Below are 14,807 nucleotides of genomic sequence, written 5' to 3'. Positions count from 1 at the left end.
CCCTCGGTGCTGGACTGGTTTCAAAATGGCGCCGATCGCCTTTGCCCTCACTATGTCACAGGGAGCGACCGTCGCTCCCTGTGACATAGTGAGGGCAAAGGCGATCGGCGCCATTTTGAAACCTCCAGCACCAGCACCGAGGGTATGATTGAAGGGATGGCTCCCGGACCCCCCGCTAGACCACCAGGTACATGTAAAAGGTTTTTGGGGGTGTCGGGAGGGTGGGAGAAGCAAAGGGGTAATTTGTAAAGGGTCGGGGTGGGTTTTTTTTTTATCGGGCCATCGGCGCCATTTTTATCAGTGGTAGCCAAAATGGCGCCGATGGTCCGAGAGTGGGAGATCGCGCCGGGACCCCCACCCCCACTGGACCACCAGGTAACTTAACATTTTGGGGGGGTTCGGGAGGGTGGGGGAGGGTAAGGAATTGGTTTTAAAGGGTAGGGGTGAGTTTAGGGGTTGTTTTGGTGTGCTGGTTTCCCCACCCTCCCCCAAATAATTCCCGTGCCCTATTTAACGATACAATACAAGTGCCCCTGACGATAAATCGGGGGCATTTGTATTGTATCGTGCACTCTAACAATTTTGGACAATTTTAAAATTATCTGACGATAATTTTAATCGTTCAAAAACGATTCACATCCCTAATGTCCCCTCCCCTTTACAACCAATAAGTGTTCCCCCCCTCAATCATATGATCCTAACCTCCCAGAATCATCCCAAACACAGGTAGTGAAACAGTATAACATAGTAAGATAGAGGATGATGGCAGATAAAGAACAAAATAGTCCATCCAGTCTGCCCAGAAAGCTTTTTTTTTGTTAGTTTTGTTTTTAGTAACAGCTGCCACGCCATGCAGGCCATGTTAAGGTAATAGCAGTTATGGGGTGTTATGTCTTTTAAGTTAGTACATTCATGTGAAGTCCACTACAGCTTTGGAAACATCAGATCTAATTAAACTATTGCCAAGATAGAAATAATCAGCTTTGTGACAGGCAGATCAAGCTCCTTTGACATAATGGTGTCTTCTTTTTCTTTTTGTTTCAAGTATCTCTTGTTCTTTTCTAGAAATCCCAGATCCAGAAATCAAATGAATGGGGCTATGTAACCAGCACTTAGGACAGAAGTTGGATGTTCTCCCTTACATTATCAATGATGTATTTTACATAAATGTGTGTATGCTTCAGTAAACCACATAGTCCAAACCATCTTGTTTATTGTCCAGAATACAAATTCAACTGCACATACATTGACTGCAAGGGGTTAGATCACATTCAATCAATTAAATTCTGTCCAGTTGAAGCATAAGTTAGATCACTGGTTTCCAACCAGAATGTCATGACACATTTGTGTGCCATAGGAACCTACAGTTCTGTCAGGAAGTTTGCAGCCACTTAGCAGAATAACGATAGGAACAATCCACAGATGCCATTGGCTATGCAACATCTTCCCCTCTCTTCTCTTAATGACTTATCTCACCGGCAAGAGGAGTCAGTGAGAAGCATGCTTTACTTACTTCTGCCTCCTCCTTAGTTGCAGCATTGAAAAAGAGAGCATATCATTAATGGGATAATTGGAGACAATGGATAATTATCTTATAAGATGAATACCCACTGCTTTAGGAGATAGCTAGGCTACATAAAAGTTGTCTGATATTGAAGCTAGTGTGGGCTTCTTAGCAGCATCTTTTTCTGCATGCAGTCACAGTATTGATAAGGGTTCAATGGTTGGCCCAATGGTTTAGAGGTATGTGTACAAGTTTGCCTAATATTCTGAGCCAAAAACAGACATGATGCAAGCACAAGGGAATGGATCCTCATAGGAAGGCGGTCATTTAACACTGTGGTAATGGTTAATGCATAAGATTCTAACCCTAATTGCTTCAAATAAGATCATGTGAATCGATGACATGTTGTGCTTCATGACATGGAAGCCATGATCCCAGTAAGTTTAAGGCTGGTTGTCAATGAGAGAATCTAGCAGATCATGACTAAGACCAGGTTTTGTTGAGCAGTAGGATGACAGAGGAGCCTGTGATGGAAGCAGAAGTCAGATAAAGCATCTCCACTTGTCCATTATGGGAAGTTATTGAGCTTACCTACGGTCTCCTCCAGCCTGGCAACAGCTGGCTGAGCTACTCTCCCTCCTTGTGACACAGTTACCAGTCCTTTTTTTTAAGTCTATATAGAGGAGAAGTAGGAATGAAAGCTGTTAGTTCACTGATACTTGTAGTGTGACCTTCAAATTACAAGGTAGCATCATTTCCCAAATATACCTTTTGCCTGTTTAATGGACTGTCTACTGTCCCTTTGCACTTCTATATATGAAGTGTGGCTTTGGGCATCTACTGGCCTTTACCCCATAATCCTTTTAGCCCTTAATCCTCCTACCCTGTATCCAAACTCCTAACCCCCACCCCTTAAACTGTACCCACCACACCCCTTACACACTACCTCCAACCTCCCAAACCCCCACCTACTGTAACCCAAACTAACCTCCACCCACTTATACCCATCAACCATCCACCCCCCAAAACCATCACCGCCTACTACCCTATGCACACCCACACAATGAATAGCACCCTCCTTCATGCTTCACACTGGGTACTTACCTGGAGATAGGAGGCTCCATGATTAAATTCTGCCTATAGGATGTGCTAGACCTGGTGCAGCACCCTATTGGTTCTCTGGACCTCCCTTATTGGTAAATGGTTCTCCTCATTCTCCACCAGCAAAGACACCAATATACATTAGTCACTGGTGGTGAAAATGGGCTACTATGCTTGGGGTGGGGGGGGGAGATGAAATCTTGGAATGAGCCCAATTGGAAGTACCATAAGTTTGGTCTAATGCATAAAAACATACATGTCTATGTTTGCTATATAAGCAAAAGTGTATGTGTACAAGCTCACTTACACAAAGTCATTAGTGTGAGTAGCAAATGTATGCATGATATTTAGGGTCATAGATGCTCATGCTTTATAATCTGTGCAGATGAATCCACACATAATAAAATACTATGGTGAATCTGCAAAGACCCATATATGCACATACATGGGGATGCGTGGCATTCTTTCAAGTTAACCTCATAGTCTATTACATTCAAAGTTTAGTAAAATTGTGAATTAATGATCTGCCTAAAAGTAATAACATGCAAAGCAGTTCATTAATTCATTATCAAGCAAAAACCAGCCTCAAAAAACGTCTTTACATGGCAATGTTTACAAACAAGATAACTACAACACAATGAGACGTAGTTTTCTTTTTTGGCAGGGCACAGTAGTAATCCACTGAGAACAAGTATTTCGGATTGGCAGGATATAAATGTTTTAAAATAAATAAGTAAATGTGTTTCTCATGAAAGTTTGCTATGGAGCTCAGGCTATAAACCTGCATGAAGTTTACCAGGTTAGTATATTGGCCATTTTGAGATCAAAGTGCCAAATTGATCTAATATTAAAGGCAGTGGTTCTTCACTGTAAGGGTGAGAATTTGGAGAACAGTAAGAGGTGTTTAAATGCACTCCTTCTGAAATTTTATAAGATCATGATCGTATCACCATTGTTTTCACTTTGAACCTATGTGGGGTAGATATTCAAAGCTGGCTGTATAAACAACTTAGCCGGTTAGAACTAATCCTGCTAAGTTATGATGTATATTTGGTGGCTCATTGAAACCATTGAAAATATGTGTATAAATATACATATATCTATATCTATCTATCTATCTATCTATCTATCTTTCTATCTATCTATATATATACACACATATACACACTAAGCCAGATAAGTCTACCCGGCTAAGTTTAGACCTGCTCTATGGGACATCTAAACTTATATGTATACTTACATGGCTAACTACGAATATACGTTATATTGCTACGTTGCTCTGTCCCTGATCCACCAGTTCATGCCTACTTTTTCTGCATGTATCTTTTAGCTGTATAAGGAACTTATACAGCTAAGTGGTGGCTGCTGAATGTGGGTGCATATAAATCGGCCGCTACTTAGCTGCATAAATCCAACTTATATGGCTAAATAGTGCTGAATGTGCTTTGAATATCAGACCCCTACTTCTAAAATACCGCTTTGGGTTGTAAATTTATTGAATACGGCAACAAATAGAGAGATATAGAAAGAAATAAAGGACTAGCAAGGTTTGTACAGAGACAAGTGAGAAAAGTATTTTTTTTTCATAAGGCTCTGTGCCTTTCCTGTGGGATTCAGAGAAATAAGAATATTATTATTTAGTGGAAACTTTCCTAAAGAATTTGCCCTGTTAAATCCCTGGGGCAGAAAATTACTCTGTCCTCAGTGGATTTAACTGAGCAAGGTAACAAGATTTAAAGGCAGGGGAAAAGGAATCTTCCCAGAGTTGGGAGGAGGTCAGGGCCCAGGGAAATTATGTACAGCAATTAGATTTTCAAATTCCCATGCCTAGTATTCTGCATGGGCTGTTCCTGCAATAAAAGCAGGCACAAAATCCATGAATATTTTTGTTTGAGATTATATAACACCAAAAAAAAAAAAAGGCGAGCCCTGGGTAAACAGAAAGATCTAGAATATGTGTGTTGCACAAGTGTTACAGTCCCGGTCTATATGGTGCAAAAGACAAGTCTGAGGTCTTTGCTGCCTGTATTCATTTAATGAATCATGATGATTAATAGCTATTATTCACGTATTTCAGCCTTTTCACATTTAATAACAGTTCATTTCAACCAAAATATAGAAATGTGGTCGGGATGTAGAGAGTGTAGGTGTCATAATGTAAATAATGGATTAGTAATCCTCCATACTTTGCCGTCATTACTTTTTTTTTTTTCCCTGCAGAGCACTTTTTTGATTAGCTCAAGAAAATGAAATGGGAAACATTTCATGTAATTTTAGAAAAGGTCTGACTGGCATAGTAGTCAATTGGCCCTTTTGCATTTTTCTTGTTCATTTGTACAGCTATAATTACATATTCTTTGCAAAACTTTGATGTCAATCCTTATTAATTTCTTATCACAGGCATAAATAGTTTGACACTCCATCTAACCCATATAAGAAATTTAAGGAAACATTTTTCTCTGTTCATCTTCAATAAGCTTTCTAAAATTTTGAAGACATTTATTTATTTTATTTTATTTATTTTTATTTAACAGCTTTAATATACCGGTGTTCGTGCAAGCACATCACGCCGGTTTACAATAAACTTGAGAAAGGAGGAAATTACAAAAAACAGGGAGTGGGGGACTGGAGCAGGAGCGAGAAAAAAAAGGGGGGGGGGAGAGTGGGGAGAGAGGTAAAGGAGGAAAGACAGCAGCTGAGAAAGGTACAAGGAACGTATCAGTATTTACAAAAAAAAAAAAAAGAAGCCTATAAAATCAAAATAAAGGTTGAGTTTCATCTTTAAGCACAACTATAGCTGGTGCCCATAAAATAATTTGGCTGGGCTAATACATTAAGGAAAAATATAAATGTGAATAAAATAGCAGTAAAATGGGGGTCATGCTCTAATAACATGCATAAATAATAGAGCAAATACATGCAGAAGTTACACCAATTTTCTAAGGAAAAATGTGTGTATAGTGTACACATACACGCTTATGCTTCCTTTTGAAAATTATCCCACCAAAATTACTTGCACACAATCATGCCTGCCAAATTGTGTACAAAATTAATTAGGATATTTTACTGTCACGCTTTTGAAAATGACAAATGTATGCACATAAGTACAAACTCCTCCCTAACCCTGTTAGTGGGAATGTGTCCACTCAGTATTTGTAAACTTACAAGTAGACATGACATACACATGTAAGTTTACCCACATATTGGTTGGGGAATGTTGTAAAAGGACATTTTTGCACTGTTTTAACTGAAGAAGGCCCTTTGAAAATTACCCTCCAAGTTGTCAATGTCAACAAAAATTTAGGGCTTTATTTATGTGTACTTTATTTTCTATACAAATATATCCTCCAGGTTCCTCTTATGAGCATAAATTGAGTACGAAGAAACAGGGGTTGAGGCTATTATATTTCACTCATCTTTAGTAATAATAGGAGATCACATCAATGAAATCAGATATTTAGAATATTTCCTATTAAAAACTGGTGAAATGGAAAACTGGTAATTTCCAATAATATATTTATGGGGGAAGAATATGATTGAATTTAATGATTTTATTACAGAATAACTGATAAACATGGAAACAGGAAAGCATAGAATCATAACGGCAGAAAAAGACCGCATGGCCCATCTAGTCTGCTCATCCACGCAATTAATTAAGCTCTATAATTCCCATCACTCTCTCAGAGAATCTCTGTGTCCATCTCATGCTTTCTTTAATTCAAATACCATTTATGTAACCACCTCCACTGGGAAGCTGTTCCATGCTCCACTACCTCTCTGTAAAGAAATATTTCCTAAGATTACTTCTGAATCTACCCCCCTTCATGCTTATCCCCACCCCTCTTTTTAGAGTCTCCTTTCCATTGAAATAGGCTCGATTCTTGTGCATGGAAACCTTTTGAGATATTTAAATGTCTCTATCTTGCCTTTCTTCTCTGGCATACATTTATTTATTTATTTATTTTAACAAAGCTTATATACCGCTACTTCAAAAAGATGATTGCAATAGTTTACAATGCAACCTATATAATACAATCATTTTATGTATTTACAAATAATAGATCCATAAAGGAAACATACAACTTAAGGGATAAATTTTAAAAGGGTGCATGCGCTATGCAGCTCGCACACATGTACGTCCGATTTTTCGCGTTCAGGCACGTGCAAATTAAAAAATCAGGGGTCGGCGCACAAGGGGGTACACAATTGTGCACCTTGCATGTGCCAAGCCCGTGCTGAGCCGCTCTGCCTTCCCCATTCCCTTCCCCCCCCCCCCCCAATCTACCTTCCCTTCTCTTTCCTCTCCCGTTGTTTCCCCCCTACCTTTTTCTTTTTTTGATTGTATTTCAAAACTTACTTCAGCCCCGGCACATGATCCCAAGCACAGCGGCAAATGGCTGCTGTACCTGCAGCCTCTGGCCCCAACCCCCCACAGAAAAGCATCAAATGGTCAATCCAGTCTGCCCAGAAAATGTATGGTAGTATCTTCTGCGCCATGTAGGTTACCCCCATATTTATTGGTTTCCCAGTCCGTAAAAGTCAGGGACCTTGGTTGCTGTTTGAATCCATTTCCCCAATATACCTTGCTGTTGAAGAAGAGAGCAATGTTGGAGTTTTATAAAAGTATCAGGCTTATTGGTTAAGTTTAGTAATCTCTGCATCAGCAAGTTACCCCCATACTTATTTGTTTCCCCAGACTGTAAAATTTGGGGCCCTCATTGGTTGTTGTTTGAACTCAATTCCCCTTTTCCTCTTGCCTTTGAAGCATAGCGCCATGATTGAGTTGCATCAAGAGTATGAAGGCTTATTGGTTGGCGGTAGTAACCGCCACACCAGTAAGTTACCCCCAAGCATTCTTTTCTTCATTTCAATCATCTAGCCTTTAGGGATCCACAGTGTTTATCCCATGCCCATTTACATTTTTTCTCTGTTTTTGTCTTCACCTCCTCCTCTGGAAAGGCATTCCAGACAGCTACCACCCTCTCCATGAAGAAATATTTCCTGATGTTGGTTCTGAGTTGTCCTCCCTGGAGTTTCATTTCATGTCCCCTAGTTCTACTGGTTTCTTTCCAATGGAAAAAGTTTTTCGAATGTGCATCATTATAAACTTTCAGGTATCTGAAAGTCTGTATCATATCTCCCTTGCACCTCCTCTCTTGCAAGGTATACATATTCCTATCATTCAGCATCTCCTCATAGGTCTTCTCATACAAACCCCCATACCATTTTGAATGATCTTCTCTGGTCCCTCCTCCATCATGACTTTGTCCCTTTTGAGATATGAACTCCAGAATTGAACACAATACTCCAAGTGAGGCCTCACCAAGGACTTGTACAAGAGCATTTTCACCTCATTTTTCTTACTGGTTATTCCTTTCTCTATGCAGCCCAGCATTCTTCTGGCTTTAGATATAGCCTTGTCATAGTGATTCACCATCTTCAGATCTCCAGACACTATTATCCCAAGATCCCTCTCTTGGTCTATGCACATCAATTTTTTAACCCCCCACCACATACAGTTCTTTCGGATTACCACATACCAGATGCATGACTGAACTTCTTGGCATTGAATCCCAAATCTGCCAAATCTTCGACCGCTCTTCCAGCTTTCTTAAATCCCTTTTCAATCTTTCTACTCCTTCAGGTATGTGCACTCTAATGCAGATCTTAGTATCATTCACAATTAGACAAACTGTACTTTCTATCTCTTTCGCAATGTCGCTCACAAAGATATTGAACAGAACTGGTCCCAAAACCAAACCCTGTGGAACTCCTCTTAACAGGGTTTTCTCTAGAGTAGGTTCCATTTACAATTACACTTTGGGGCAGATTTTCAAAGGGGTACACATGTAAGATATGCACGTTCCCCCCGAAAACCTGCCCAAGTTCCCCCTGCGCATGCCGAGCCTATGTTGAATAGGCTCGGCGGCGTGCGCAAGCCCCGGGATGCGCGTAAGCCCCGGGGCTTTCCTGGGGGGCGTGCCGGGGGCATGTCGTGGTGACGTGTTATATGGGGGCGGGGCTGTGGGTGTGGTTCCAGCCCGGGGGCATGGCCGAGGCCTCCAAAACTGCTCCCGGGCCGGGGAATCATGCGGCCGGCGCGCGCGAGTTACGCCTGCATTGGGCAGGCGTAACTTGTCAAACAAGGTAGGGAGGGTTTAGATAGGGCTGGGGGGGTGGGTTAGGTAGGGGCCTCGGAGGGAACGGAGGCAGGCTGCGCGGCTTGGCGCGCAGGCTGCCGATTTTGCACAGCCTTGGCGCGCTGACCCCGGATTTTAAAGGATACGCGCGGCTACGCGCATATCTATTAAAATCCAGCGTACTCTTGTTTGCGCCTGGTGCGTGAACAAAAGTACATGCGGGCATGCTTTTTTAAAATCTACCCCTTTGTCTCCTATCAGTCAACCAGTTTGTATTCCACTGACTACAAAGCTTTTATTCTATTCACATTCCTCCTATGCGGAACCGTATCAAAAGTTTTGCTGTAATCCAAGTAGATCACATCAGGTGCTCTTCCTCAATCCAACAATTTAGTCAGCCAATCAAAAAGATCAGATTTGTCTGACAGGACCTTCCCCTGGTAAATCCATGTGTTATCTAAGAGAGTAAATAACTGATTTACATTAACATGTTTACATCCTTTCATGATTTTGTAGATCTCTATCATATCGCTCCTCAGTCGTCTCTTCTCCAAACTGAACAGCCTTAACTTCTTTGTCCTTTCTTCATAGGGGAGTCGCTCCATGCCCCATATCATTTTAGTCACCCTCTCTGCACTTTCTCCAGTGCAGCTGTATCTTTTTTGTGATGTGGCAATCAGAATTGCACACAGTATTCAAGGTGTGGTCTCACCATGGAGCGATACAGAGGCATTATGACATCCATTGTTTTATTTGCCATACCTTTGCTAATAATTTCTAAAATTCTGTTTGATTTTTTTGACTGCCACAGCCCCCTGAGCCAATGATTTTAATGTATTCACTATGATGCCTAGCTCTATTTCCTGGATGGTATCTCCTAAGATAGAACCTAACATTGTGTAACTACAGCAAAGGTTGCTTTTCCCTATATGCATCATCTTGCATTTGTCCTTCAGAAGACCCACCAGCACATCTCTGAGCTCTCTTTCATTTTCTGGAGTGTATCTCTTCTGGCCCCATGGCCTTGTCCACTTTCAGTTTGCCTAGCTCTTCCCATGCATTCTCTTCTATAAATGGAGTTTTGTCTACTTCATCACTATCTTATTAACCAGCAACAGTCCTTCACCAGGGTCTTCTTCAGTGAATACCAAACTGAAGTATTTGTTTAATATTTCTGCCATTTCTTTGTCATTCTCTACACATTGCTCCTTGTCCCATTTCAATTTCACTACACCACTTCTGGCCTCCCTTCTTTCACTGATATATATGAAAATTGTTTTGTCTCCTCGCTTTACCTCTTTGACCATCCTTTCTTCTGCTTGACCTTTTGCTTTCCTTATTTCTTTCTTCATCTTCCTCAGTTTTAAACGCTATTCTTCCCTGTGTTTCTTTTTTTTGGGATCCTTTATACTTCTTGAATGCTGTTCTTTTTGCATTTATTGTTTCAGCTATCTCCTTAGAAAACCAGATCAGTTTCTTTTTCCTTAGTCTTGTTTACTTTTCTAACATATATTGTTGCCTTTGTAATAGCTTCATTTAACTTGGCCCACTGTTGTTCCACCTCACCCACTGTCTCCCAGTCTTCCAGTTCCTCTTCCAGGTACTTCTCCATTTTGACAAAGTTCACATTTTTGAAATTCAAAAATTGGGTCTTCATGTGACTTCTCTGTGTCCTATTCGCAAAATCCAACCATTCTGTCTGATGATCACTGGTACTCGGGTAAGCCCCTACCCATGCACAATAATAGCCGCAGTAATAGCCACAATCCACGCTAATGGCTGCCATCATGTGCAAAACTGTTTCTAAAAAAATGGTGTTATTATTTACACACATTAAATCCAGCATTATTGTGCGTTAAATCACTGTAAAATGTGGTAGGAGACCCTAATTTGTATTAACTCCTCCCATTTGCATATTCATAATAAAATTTACATGCTTGCTTGTGACACAATATTTATCACACGTGTAACATGCGTGAGACACCATTCAATGTGTTTTAGGGCCTCAACGCAATTTGAAAAATGACCCTAATGGTCAGGTATTAAATCAACTTAGCCAAATGAACTGTGGAATTTAAAAACCCTGCTGATCTTACCATCCCTAACATAGCTGAATAAGTTATCTAGTTACAAACATATGTAGCTATGTCAGGGGTATTCTAAGGGAATTCTGGGAGAGAAGAACTTTTTCAGCACTATTCATGTAACATAGCTGGATAATATTAGAACAGCTGGAAAAGAGTCCTAAAGCTAGCCAGATAAACTTATCTGGCTAACCTTTAGATAGTCAAATATAAAGAAGGAGCAGAGCTGCACTCTGGCTCTCCTTGCCGATTTAGCTGTGTGAACTCCTCAGCTTACTTTAAGCCATTGTTAAATTTATAGATTGTCCCTCCCGACGCAGCCTTCGGGCGAAGGGGGACCCTGAAGCAGTCATTTACCTGTGCATGCTATGAAAATAGGAGTGGCCTATTTGAAGGTTTAAAATAAACATTTTGATGATAAAACCATTGGACCTGTATCCTCTTTGCACTCCCTGTGGACTGTATAACCTTTATATAGTGTCATAAATTCAGATGCATGGGTACACCACTGAATATCACAGGATGCTGGGCTTGATGGACCCTTGGTCTCACCCAGCATGGCAATTTCTTATGTTCTAAGATAGCCAGATAAGTTTATCCAACTAACTTTGGCAGCCTATCAGCTGAAAATGGACCTCTTAGATTCTGTACTTATAATCTGCATTTGACACTAGGGATGTGCAGAGGGACGCCATATGCTGCATTTGGGATTCATATTTGTCGGGGGGCAGATACGTTGCATTCGGCAAGTGGGGCCCCCGACATGTACATGCGTTAATTCTTATTCATTTTCCGGCTAAAATTGAATTAAGTACAACCCCCCACCCTCCTGACCCCCCCAGGACTTACCAAAACTCCCTGGTGGTCCAGCGGGGGGTCCGGAAGCCATCTCCTGCACTCACGCCCTCAGATGCCAGTATTCAAAATGTCGACTTTCAAAATACCATCAACATAACCGACAGTACTTGCTGTAGCCTGAATTTTATATGAACAGTGAGACCTCATATATTGTGGCGGGTTCACCGTGTGAACGCCCCGAATGCCACTTTCAAGGTTGTGCGGTGATAATTTTTCTGAATGCACCGTAAACAAAGTTTAAATCATCGGTCTCTCTGTTAAGGTTTGCATTAAGGTAATGACAGCTTGTGTCAGTTTCCTACAAAATATAAGGCAGTGAAAAACTCTTATTATAGCGTGTCACTTATCGTAGCGTATTGTAGCGGAGTATGCAGTAGGGATATGGAACACTGGCACTGGCCCGACACGGCTCGTGTTTCTGGCAAAAGCTTCCTCAGGGGCCGCACTGTGCCACTACTGAAAAATAAAAACAGGGTAATCAATTCCTTGCAAAACAGCATTTCAAATCAAATCGCTAACTGCTTAATACCTACGATTCCCAGACACTGCCGCTTGGCTCTGCTACTAGGCTGCAGCTTTTCTCGGGCAGCCTGATTTGCCATTTTACTCATTGGATTTATACCTACCGCAATGGGCGGAAACAATTAATTGTGACGTCACAGTGATTAACTTGAAGCGGATAGAATAACTAGAAGAGCGATGTCCATTCCACAGAATTGTTAAGGCCATTGGGGGATGTAGATGCTAAAGTAAAAATCCACCATTGTTCACGTACATTCAAAATTTGATTCATGTCGCCTCCACGAATATTGGGTACAATATGTTCAAGGATAGTCCATCGAAGTTGGTCAAACGTATGTCCGGATGAAGTGCAATGAGACACCATGGGTGCCTCCATGTTTAAAGTATTCAGACGACTTCGATGTTCAAAAAGCCGAGTTTTGATTTTTCTGCTGGTTCTACCAACATACACAAGTTTGCAAGGGCACTGTATTAGATATACCACAAAAGTGGAATTACAAGTTGTCACTGATCGTTTGTAAAATATGTGACCCGTTTTGGGATGTTGCCAAAACGATCCCTCCATCGTGATGGAGCACATGTCACAGTTGCCACAGGCAGTATGTTGTCCTTGTAGGCTGTCTGTATTGGGTGGAGTGACTGCCGCATGCACTACAAAGTCTCTTAAGTTTTTGCTCCGCTGATATGCAAACAACGGGGGTTCAGTGAATATGTGATGTAGCTGGAGGATATGCCAGTGTCTTTTAATGCTCTGCATAATTAAGTATTAATAAGTACGGTAATTAAGCGGCAGTGTCTGGGAATCGTAGGTATTAAGCAGTTAGCGATTTGATTTGAAATGCTGTTTTGCAAGGAATTGATTACCCTGTTTTTATTTTTCAGTAGTGGCACAGTGCGGCCCCTGAGGAAGCTTTTGCCAGAAACACGAGCCGTGTCGGGCCAGTGCCAGTGTTCCATATCCCTACTGCATACTCCGCTACAATACGCTACGATAAGTGACACGCTATAATAAGAGTTTTTCACTGCCTTATATTTTGTAGGAAACTGACACAAGCTGTCATTACCTTAATGCAAACCTTAACAGAGAGACCGATGATTTAAACTTTGTTTACGGTGCATTCAGAAAAATTATCACAGCACAACCTTGAAAGTGGCATTCGGGGCGTTCACACGGTGAACCCGCCACAATATATGAGGTCTCACTGTTCATATAAAATTCAGGCTACAGCAAGTACTGTCGGTTATGTTGATGGTATTTTGAAAGTTGATATTATAGGATTCCATCACTTGTGTTATACAGTTTTGATTTTTTACGTGTAAAATATTACTGTTCGTCATTATGGATCCTGCCAAACTTAAAGACACATTCAGCTACACAGCTGACTACGTAACAACATTAGTGCAAAGTCACTCTTTGCTATGCGAAGATGCCGGTGTTTCCAAACTCAATACAGAAACAGAATATATGGAGCTTCACAAGCAATTGATAAGATCTCAACTTCATTCAGCAACTCTAGTACAGTATCTGCATCAACAGATAATTCCTCGCGGTCTGCGGGTGAACAAGTCTCCATTAGTTTTTAGAGAGGACGATGCATTTGTAGCCCGATGGGTTTCGATTTTAAACAAATGCTCTATAGACCTAATGGTGCTAATAGTGGAGCGCACCAAGGCGTCCATTGATGAAACCACAGAGAAAATAACATCACTTAAAGAACAGATCACTCTAGAACACTCTGCTGAACATCTACAAGAGATCATTGACAAACATAATAACAAATTGGAGGAGTTCAAAACTTCTGTCAGACAACTGAAACTCAAAACCCTGAAAAGGGATGAAGATGTCTATGCAACTAATAATGTTTATTGCTGGCTCAATAAAGAAGATAACCCATCAGATAGACAAGTCACTTTTGAGGATTCAGAAGGAAGCGGATCGAGTGGGTCGGACGAGGGTGAAGCCCCGAGATATATGAAAAAAGGTATGCAGTCGCAGCCTTTTTTAGGAAGAGGCCGCCGAGGGAGGTGACAACGTCAGACACAATGCAGGCCATACCGGACAGATCCGGTGACCCAGGCATATACACACCGGGATCATCAGGATACAACATCTCACCCAGAGGGGCCACAAACTTGATCGAGGACCAGGTACGATCCGCAGTTATAAACATGTCCCAACATATCCTCACTGAAGCACAAGAAAAGGTGCTAAACCTGGGGTTGTCTTTTGTCCCACATCAGAGACATGATCCATTTCAGAGCCGGATAATGCTAATGAAATTCATTCGCAAACTCCAAATTAAATTATATTGCACCACTAATGAAATCCCCAGTGACGACATCTCCTTAGTAAGATCGAAGTCGAAATGGATACCACCTGGTCCTATGGACAATAACATTTCAACATTCCGAGACCTTATATTAAAGGACATCGCAACATTTGAAAATGGCAAAACCCATCCATATATCAACTTTTCACAAAGTGACCGTCAAGCTTTACGGTCCATAACGTCAGACCCCACTACAATCATAAAACCCGCGGATAAGGGGGGCAGTATAGTTATGTTGGATCGCGATCAATACATCACCAAGCTAAAT

Source organism: Rhinatrema bivittatum, chromosome 2 (assembly GCF_901001135.1).
Source record: "Rhinatrema bivittatum chromosome 2, aRhiBiv1.1, whole genome shotgun sequence".
Classification (NCBI taxonomy): Eukaryota; Metazoa; Chordata; class Amphibia; order Gymnophiona; family Rhinatrematidae; genus Rhinatrema; species Rhinatrema bivittatum.
This window is presented reverse-complemented; position numbering follows the sequence as displayed.